This window comes from Glycine soja, unplaced genomic scaffold (assembly GCF_004193775.1).
Source record: "Glycine soja cultivar W05 unplaced genomic scaffold, ASM419377v2 tig00019978_1_pilon, whole genome shotgun sequence".
In the NCBI taxonomy this organism is placed as follows: Eukaryota; Viridiplantae; Streptophyta; class Magnoliopsida; order Fabales; family Fabaceae; genus Glycine; species Glycine soja.
Window position 1 is genome coordinate 1 of NW_021143742.1, and position 9922 is coordinate 9922.

The 9922-nt window shown below is 32.5% G+C and overlaps 2 pseudogenes; both read right to left on the bottom strand.

The window, feature by feature from the left end:
• Positions 1-1337: 1337 nt before the first annotated feature.
• On the bottom strand, positions 1338-2740 carry LOC114404330 (annotated as a pseudogene).
• A 3707-nt stretch (positions 2741-6447) lies between these two features.
• LOC114404331 lies at positions 6448-7956 on the bottom strand (annotated as a pseudogene).
• Positions 7957-9922: the final 1966 nt, after the last annotated feature.

Below are 9922 nucleotides of genomic sequence, written 5' to 3' on the forward strand. Positions count from 1 at the left end.
AGCAACAATACTCAATCTGATTTTCATAAAAGAAGCAGCAAATAGAGAGGCTACAAACATCAAATTGCTAAATGCAAGTACATTAATAATACAGAATACACATAATAATTCTTAAAAAAAATAAAAAGAATACACATTAACAGAAGATAATGGAAAATAAAATATATCCATATGACATAGTCAGGTGTACTTTTATCAAAAAATCCAAGTCATAGCCTAATTCATTCCAATTCAGCCTAAATTGACATAATTTCACAATAAAAATAGCAGAAGAAATAGGCTAAATTGGTTTCCATGTATCTTATTCTTTGCTAGAAGTGATTGAGTAAAGCATGCTTTGAACTTTTGAAACATTTATTTATTATTGTCTGCAAAATAATTGATGACATGTTCCTTATATACACAGGTCTAATTGTGCAGATGAAATTGTGCACAGGTCTAATTGTGTCTAATTGATGACATGTTCCTTATATATGATTATACTCCACTTATTGATTGCTACAGTGATGAAAAAGAAATTGTACAAAAAAAATCTTGTTAATTAATGATAGAATTCCAGAGCCTCCACTCCTTAGTTCCTGACTCTGTCCACATGATTAATGATTTTACTGATAAAGGGTCTTTGATATCAAATAATTCTCCTTTCCTGCTGCGTGCTCTTCTTTTTATTGTTGAGCTCATTAACAAACTAGAAAGGCTTAAACTTGGTTCACAGATTTCAAAAGTATAATATATGGAGATTCCGATTGAAGTAATGATACATGCCTTAAACAACTTACAAGGATAACGAGTTTTTATAATAGTATTTTCTAGTATAATTTAATTTTCTTTTTTATCTCTCTATTTTCTAGTATAATTCTATTTTATGTGATGACAATAAGAAGGGGAAAAGAAGGACATTAAAGCAGAAAAGATTGAGAAATAGACTAATTCTATGCAGTGAACATATTCTGATTATTTTGACTAACGGATTGATGAAATCAGTTTGTGTATCTAGAAAAGAAAGGTACAAGTGTACAACTAGTGGCATAGAACATATCAGTATCCAGTCTATTATGCTCAGATATAATATAGCTCAGTTAAAGCTTCTGAATCTTGTACTTGTGGTCTAGCCAATAATAAAATAAGAAAAAAGGTCCCATGAGTTCTATGAGGAGAGGGGGAGGGGGGCAATGCTTTCCATTTGTATTCAATACCCATGTGCATGAACTTAAAAAAAAATCATTTCAGGTAGCTAAGTTTTCCATACAAGCAAGAATCTTGTATTTTTGGAATTATGAGTATATGCATAAGGTATAGAGAATGTACCTGAAATCCCATAGCTAGTCCTCATTCCATTAGAAAAAACTTAGTTCAATATATCCGTGGGAATATGGCAGAGTTCCTCCACCTCAATTCTGTTCCGAGAACAGCTCATACTCTTCTTCAGTCTTCCATGACTTGACTTAACCTCAGCCCAAAATATTTACATTGACATAAGTTGACACAATTCATCAAAAATCATATCATAGTTGCCTGAATTTAGCATTTATGGGGTTGGGGTGATTCTGCTAAATTCCTATTGCTTTGGTTGGGTGACAGAAGATGATCTTACCGAAGCAGGTGTTCGCCTTTTTCCTTTGGGTGCATATCATCTCCTGCATACCTATTTGAATTAGTTGAATACTTTTATGTTGGAGGGAAATAAACCTTCCCTTCATTCCATCCCACAAATGCACGGCCTCTCTTCTGCTCTATTCTCAACTACCATGAATGCCAATATAGATAGATATTAACATTGATTGTTTCTGTTTGACAGCAATCCAGTTGAAGTTAAAAGATAGAAAATTAGAAATAAAGAAAAGAGTTATATAGGCGTACATGGTCATTCTCCAACAATGCTCTCCAGTTTTGCATCTCAACAAGTGCCTTAGCAAAACGGTAGGAGAGGGCAATCCGATAATTCAAGTCTCCAAGCCATATAATTCGACTAAAATAAATGGATCCAAAATTAGAACATGTAATGCAAAACAGGAAATGCAAGGAGGGCCTCAAATTACATAAACATGTTAAGAGTATTAGTTATACTAAGATGTATGCAAGTAAATTCATACTCATGCTCGAGGATTGTCTCGGGAGACTTCTCATTGTCAGCATCATGTACACGTAGAAACCTTGTCTTCTTAAGAATCTCCATCACATCAGAATTTCTTCTTAATCATCACCCTCCTTTTGTCCTGAGGTTAAGTGGCTACAAATGAAGCAAAAGCTTGTTTCATGTAGAGACATGCTAATTGAGATGGATCCCTGAAATGAAAGCAGAGTAACTCTCTTATGTAAACCAATTTCAAGTAATCAGCAATTCTGCCATGAATATATCAAAGCAAAAGTAAGGCAATGGTGAGCAATTTAAAATTTACCTTATTTCCAAGATAGCCCATCAATCCTCTGCCAACACAGGATACTTTCATGTTTCGCACATGATCTTTCAATTCACTTCTCACCCATATGGTTAGAAATATTCCTACCATTTGCTTACTTGCAAGAAGGCAATACCTGGAACGCCCTGGCATCCATATCCATCTTCAGTAGAGGCAGGTCCACCATAAGACAGTGGTGAGACTGTGCTTGGCGAGTCTCCAAGGCCATTGTCATCATCAGATGAACCCCATCTTGAATAGTCACTGGGTCTGGAGTAGTCACTTGCCCTGGAATAGTCATGAGAAATTGAGATACATATGCATGTGACTGCTGAAAACATGATAATATATTCATCAAAAGGTATTAGATATTAGATATATATTATAACAAGTCTATTCTTTAGAAGAGGCATAAGTGATTACCTCTGGGTCCTTTGAAGAGAATCATACTTTGCCTTTAGCTTTGACACCTCTTGGTACCAGCTCTGATTGCCAAACAAAAAATTAATAAATATTCACTAGCAAGATCAAATTAATTGACTGCTGTTATATATAGAGATGTATCATATCATTAAGACTTACATTTACATATATATATATATATATATACTATATTGTTGTAGACAGGGCTATCTTTTTGCATTAATTCTATCTAAGAAAATAATTCACTACTAACTTGAGTTAGAGAACACAAGCGTACCTGAGTTTCACATTCAACGTGTTCCTCTTGAGGAGTAAAAGAGCTACGATGGTATCGCTTAATAGTTTTGGTAGTCCTGCAAATTAAGGGAAACTGATTGGTCAATATTAGTACAAAGCAAATTATGTAGTTGTGTAAATGTTGACACTTGATGTTTTACATAAGAGATTAAAATGGTGTAAGATAGTCTATCTAGTTTTAGCCTTTTTATTTTCTCCTCACTGCCCCTTAAATTGTCCAAAGAAATAAGTAATACAATGGGAGATTATCTCCTCAGGCTAAGGATAGAGAAACTGTTATAAATTTTTAATTATATTTTGGCTTACTCAGTAATTTTGGCTTCACATGTTTCCTAAAATGGTGATGTCTTAGAATTTTAAAATATGAAATTTTATTGTTCTGAATCTGAAAGATAAATACCATACTAGTGGTCATAATGTTGATTGGCAAGCACCATACAAGTTTTGTATTATTTATTCACTTCTCAGATGTGTATTATAGTATTCATTTGCACAATTTCTTGTGCAGGATTTGCTTAATCAAAAGATCACTCCAAATATATATGTCTTCAACAGTCTCATGAATGTGAATTCCCATGATCTTAACTACATGTTAAATCTATATCAAAATATGTAATCGTGCTGCCCTCGAATATCATTGTCACGTATATACACACACACCCAAAGAAAGAAAGGAAAAAATTCGAGAACAAAGATATGCACATGCATATCTTAATAGAGATTATGAAAACTTCATTTGTCCTTACAGTTCTTGTTTTCTCACAATAATTTTTCATGTATTAAATAAACCACATCTAGCAAATTATGTCTATATTATGTTCATTTGATATCCCTTAAAAAATGAGAAAAGAAAACTAATTAGATTTTCTTCTGCATAACTTCACATATTAATTGACAGCATATGATTTCATTTTCAAAGTAGAGTACGAAGTATGGACAAATAAAGGCTACATGATGGCACGATCAAGCACTTGGAATAAATTTAATCATTTGGCCCTTATAATTTTTGCTGCAAACAGAAACTCATTAAAGTAATTGATAACATAAGCATATGGAGGTCCAGTTTAAAGCAGGACAAGTTTTTGCTATAAAAGGAACAAACATATAACATGTTTCTCTTTTGTTGATTGTGATCTCGTTCCCATCTCAATTCTCACTGTTTTCTTTCTTTATCTAGTGCCTTCAATTTCAATACCCTCAAGCAGTGGCCTCGTTTGTTATTTTACATGCTCATACACTAGATAAAAAAAATGAATCAATTATCATTCTTTAACACATTCTTTAAATCAAATGAATTGATTCCCAGGCTTCCCAGACTGTAAAAGGAACAAACATATAACATGTTATGAACTAGCATCAGAGTAAGAGTAAATGGACATTTAACTTTGGTTATTGGTTATTCAACACTGAACTAGTAACCACTTCAAAAGTAGAGCCTACCTAGCTTCTTCACCTCTGCTTATTCTTTATACAAATTTGGTTACTGGTTATTCTTTAAAAGATTTACCTCTGCTTTTCTTTGGTTACTGGTTATTCAACACTAATTTAGGCATTACTTTTTTTGCAAAAAACTGAACCTTGCTTATTGTATAATAGAAAGCTTAATCAGAATATTATGACTACTTATTCACCTAGGCATAGAAACAGTAAAGCCATAAAAAGCCAAAGAAAAGTATAGCCTTACTTATTCACCTACCTAGCTTCTACTTCTACCAAAGCAGTAGTAAAAACACTAACAACATACAAACACTGTATCAGCAAGACCAAGTTTGATCAATGAAATACTCAGGGGAGTGAAATACCAACTTACTATTTGGTTGTAAAGGTTTATCTTCACCAGAAAAGTCGTTCCCGTGGAATTAGCACTAGCAAATAGTATTTACCTCTGCATCACTTCATTTCTCCTACTTGCCTAAAAATAACACAAAGTAGTTTGTGTTATTTTCACTACAAAACAGTTCGAATATAAAATAATCAGCTTCACGAACATCCAATTTTCATAATTTCAACAAAGATAACACAAAGTACTTTGTTTGCTTGTTTGTCTATTTTGAAAAAAAATAATGAAAAGCGAAAATAGGTAAAACCGTAAAAGAGGGACCAAAATAAATCTTACAACAAACCTAATTTGGTCGCGCGAGAGTGGTGAGTCACGACAGGCTACAGGTGCGCCGCCATGGACGGTGGGAGCTGAGTGATGATGCGAACTCGGGAAGGGAGACCTCAGTGACTGAGGAAGGTCTTCAGAGGTTTTGTTTGAGGCTAGATAGGGCGCGCGAGAGTCTTGTTCGAGGCTAGCTATGACTGAGGAAGGTCTTCAGAGGTATAGTGACGAAGGCTAGGGTTCGACGCACGTGAGTGTTGCTTGTAGCACGTGAGTATAATGCTGCGCCAACCACGTCGTGCGCTCAAACATGAACGTTGTCGAAGATATGATTCACGAATTCAAAGACGAGTTTCTACATCACCGTCTTTGTTTGTTATCTTTATAATTACCGAATTACCACCCGCTTATTATAAAACATCATTTTAGGCGGACTGAAGTTGTTAGTGTGTTGTAAAAACCAAGATTTTTAGTAGTGCTTGTTTAAATTTTGTTGATAAATTGAATTTTAATTAACTATTTTCTTTAATTCTAGAATACTATCGGCTTCTAGCTGGGTTTGTTCATTTTAAATATTACACTAGTTAAGATAAATAACAACTAATATACATGCCCAATATTCTAAGTTTGTCTTTTGGCTTAAGAAATATTTAATTTTAATTAAAATATATATTTAAGAGAATTGATAATAACCATAATTCGAGGTAAAGATATATAGTATGATAGTGTGAATTTTTAAATAATAAAATTGAGCATGAGAAGATTGGATCAAAACTAGGAAAAACAATTATTATTAAAATTCTAGCAACATGCACTCTAACACACTTTTTATTGATTGAAATTTATTAAAAATCACAAAAAAAATTATGGCAAATAAATATTATTCAATGTGCTTCTCTTATAATTTTGTAATTTTCGATAAATTTTAATTAATAGTAGAGAATGTGTTGGAGAGTGTTGCTATCACTATTTTTTCATGTCGCATTACACTTGCATATGTCTTTCAATACGACATCGAAACAAACAAATTTTATTCATGTAATATAATTAGGAATAAATTTTTCATTGAAAATTAGAAGAACAATTGTTTGCAACAACAACACAAGGTGCTTGTTGTAGCCATACTCCTTAACGATGTTATTGTATACAAACACTTGAAGAAAAAAACACAATCCTACTTTTGAATTTTTCAAAATAAATCTTGCTTTAATGCTTGCATCAATTTCAATCTATCTTGAAAAAAGGAGATTTAAGAGAAAGACTTGCAAAACTAAAGGACCCTCAATTTGCCCCTTTGCTATTAGCCTATAAGCTACTTCAGTAAAGTGAGCTCCATCCCAGTTGGTATGTTTTGAAGGGTCAAAGCAAACTGTTGATGTCAAAGTTTGACAAGGTGTATGTAAATCAACATTGTAAGGTTTGCTTGTTCCACAACATGCTATAAAAGTCACATCCTTACCAAAAGAAAAGCCTGCATCATAGATGTACATAAATAAAACATAAGATGAGAACAAATCGTAATGAAATTGCTAATCCAATATAAGAAAATAAAAGCACAACATTTCATATTGTTGTGGTACTTGAAAAAAAACATTTGGTGTTATTGCAATAATCAAAATAAATTATCTTAACATGGTTGTTTTGTTATCTTAGGGTCTCTATGGCTTGATTCAAGTGCCCATTATAGTACTCGATGAAAGTATTGTAAGCTACTAAGCACCCAAATTGATCATAGTCATCTTTGTTACCACTATTCACTGTTGTCAAGACACCAAAATTACACCCAATTGGGAAGTTTCCTAGGACAACTACCTCTATAGCTCCTTCTTCTATTAATGTCGGGCAAATAAAAGGAAAGAAACAAAAAATTGAGTTTCTAATTAATCAAATTTTTAATCAAAAGTTGAAGGCAACATTTCAATACTTAAAAGTGATATATGGTGGCCTTGATAATTTCTTCAATAATTGGGGGAACTATTTCACGAAGTTTTGAAATATTTTTATATGAGATAAGTACATTAGTATCATTTCCACCAATTTCTATGACTAAAAACAATGATTTTTTGAAGTAGTTATCACACTTTGTCTTAAAAGAGAATAAAAAATGTAAGTCATATTGAAAAAAATTCACATATATATATAAACATTATTAAAGAAAATTTTGTAAAAACCTTCTTTATATTTGCATAGGGAAGGTTTGAGTTTCTTAAACCAACCAAGTTGAACACTTACTGAAATATTCGTTGCTAGTGCCATGCATCTATTTTGTTTGAAATAGTTCATATCAAGTGCACCCACCGGCAAATGCAAAATTTACTCCATGCCTAATGTCTTGGCCTTTGGTGAGATCTAGATAGGCCGACAACATTGGCAACCCATATGCCTCAGCTACAATTGAAAAAACCATAGGTTATTATTTTCTTTGATCAACAATATATTGTGTTTTCTTCCTTCCAAGAAAATGTTAACTAAGCCACCTTAAAATTAAGGGCATATTCCTATAAAATTTATGATCAATCGTCCATCCAACAGACGTCGAGATGGATGTTTGAAGTATGTTGAACCATAAGGACTATTACCATTCTTGAGAATATGGTGATAAGCAGTAGCATTTCCTGTATCACTTATAAAGTCACCAAAATTGAAAATAGCTTCATAGGGAGAGGATTGACATATAACATTTCCAAAAACACCACATGCGAAGGTGACACTAAAGATAATGAAGATCTTCATAACATGCACTTGAATATCAATTGAAACTTACAATAATTTGGTTTGTACATTTTGGAAAATAAAATATTCCATCAGTTTTGGAATTGAGAAGCAAAATATTGAATGATTACTAATGGGTGGTAATGACTACTAATGAGTGGTAATGACAACTAAATGCATTCTTGATGGTAGAATGTTTATATATAGCACATGTATTTGATCCCTGAACTTATCTCTTCTAATTTTGTCTGATACACCATCTACAAAGAGACTGAGAGCCACTAGATCGTTGAAGGTTTTTTGATATATATTTATTTTTTCATATCTTATATCCTATTTTGTTTACCTTTACAATATATGGAGTTTTGATTTATTTTATGCATGAATATATCCTGGAAAAAATTTATTCTACGTATATGTATATGAAATCAAATGCATAATATTATGTTTCAATTATGAAATTATATATGAGAATTTTATTCATCATTATATTATATTTTGATCTTGAAATGCATAATATGATTTATTCTCATATGATTAAGTTTTATATCTAAGTGATCTTTATAATTTTGATTAATTATGGATTAATCACAACATCTATAATTTGATTAAAATTATTTATTTAGTTGTTTAAAAATCATATAAGGAATTAGACATAATATTGTGATTAATTATACTTTATATAATGAATTTTATCCCATAGGAATTTTTATTATATTTGTATAATTAATTGGGATAAAATGACATATTATTTTTCATGGTTTACGCACAAGGATCATGAGGTATGTACAATTTGTCAATTTTATCATAAAGTAAATATTTGTGATAGAAAATTTAATTATTTTCATGTTGTACCCGTAAAGCATAAATTATTCTATCATAAAGTTTAATTGTTTCTTATTGAATTAAAAATTTAGTCCACAAGCAATTTTTATGTCACAAGATTTAATTTTCTAGTATGTTTACATTGGTAAAACATACAATTAAGATTAATATACCTCAAATTTTGACATAAGCCTTTGGATTTTGGAGCTTCTCAAACTGTTAGTTTTCAAATATTCAATGTGATATTCTCAAACTCAAAGGAGATAACTATAAGATATGAAATGAGAGAATTCTTCTACAATTGGGTGGATGGACATAGACTATGCTATAAGGAAAGACGAACCACCTGTAATCACTGATGAAAGTAGCCCAGCTGCTGTTGCGCTATATGAGCAGTGGGAGCGATCCAACTGGCTCAGCGTGATATTCATTAATACCAAAATCTCGGCCGGGATACCTAGTTCTGTCGACCAGCATGAAAAGGTCTAAGACTTGCTTAAGCCCATTGATGACTAGTTCATCACTTCAGATAAGGCTTTAGCAAGCACCCTGATCATGAAGTTCTCCTTTCTCCAATTCACCAATGTGAAAGGTCTGCGTGAGTACATAATGCAAATGCGAGGCATTTCAGCTCAACTTAAGAAACTGGAGGTTGATATGTTTGAGTCCTTCTTGGTGCACTTCATTTTGAACACCCTTCCGCAAGAATATGGGTCGTTTAAGATTTCCTACATATAAGGACAAATGGTCTATCAATGAATTAATCACTATGTGTGTTCAGGAAGAAGAAAGGCTTGTAATGGAGATGGGTGAGAGTGCATTGCTGATAACTTCTTGTGGGAAGAACAAAGCAGCTTAGTCTCAAGCTAATCAGAGGGGGAATGGTAAAATACCACCTCAAGCTGATATTAAGAAGGTGACAAAGTGTTTCTTTTGTAAGAAGAAGGGACACATGAAGAAGGATTGCCCCAGATTCCAAAAATGGCTTGAGAAGAAAGGTAAATCAATTTCATTAGTATGTTATGAATCTAATATGATTAGTGTTAATATTAACACCTAGTGGATTGATTCTGGATCTACTATTCATATTTCAAATTCTTTACAGGGTATGCAAAACCTAAGGAAACCAGTGGGAAGTGAGCAAAACATTTTATCAAGAAAT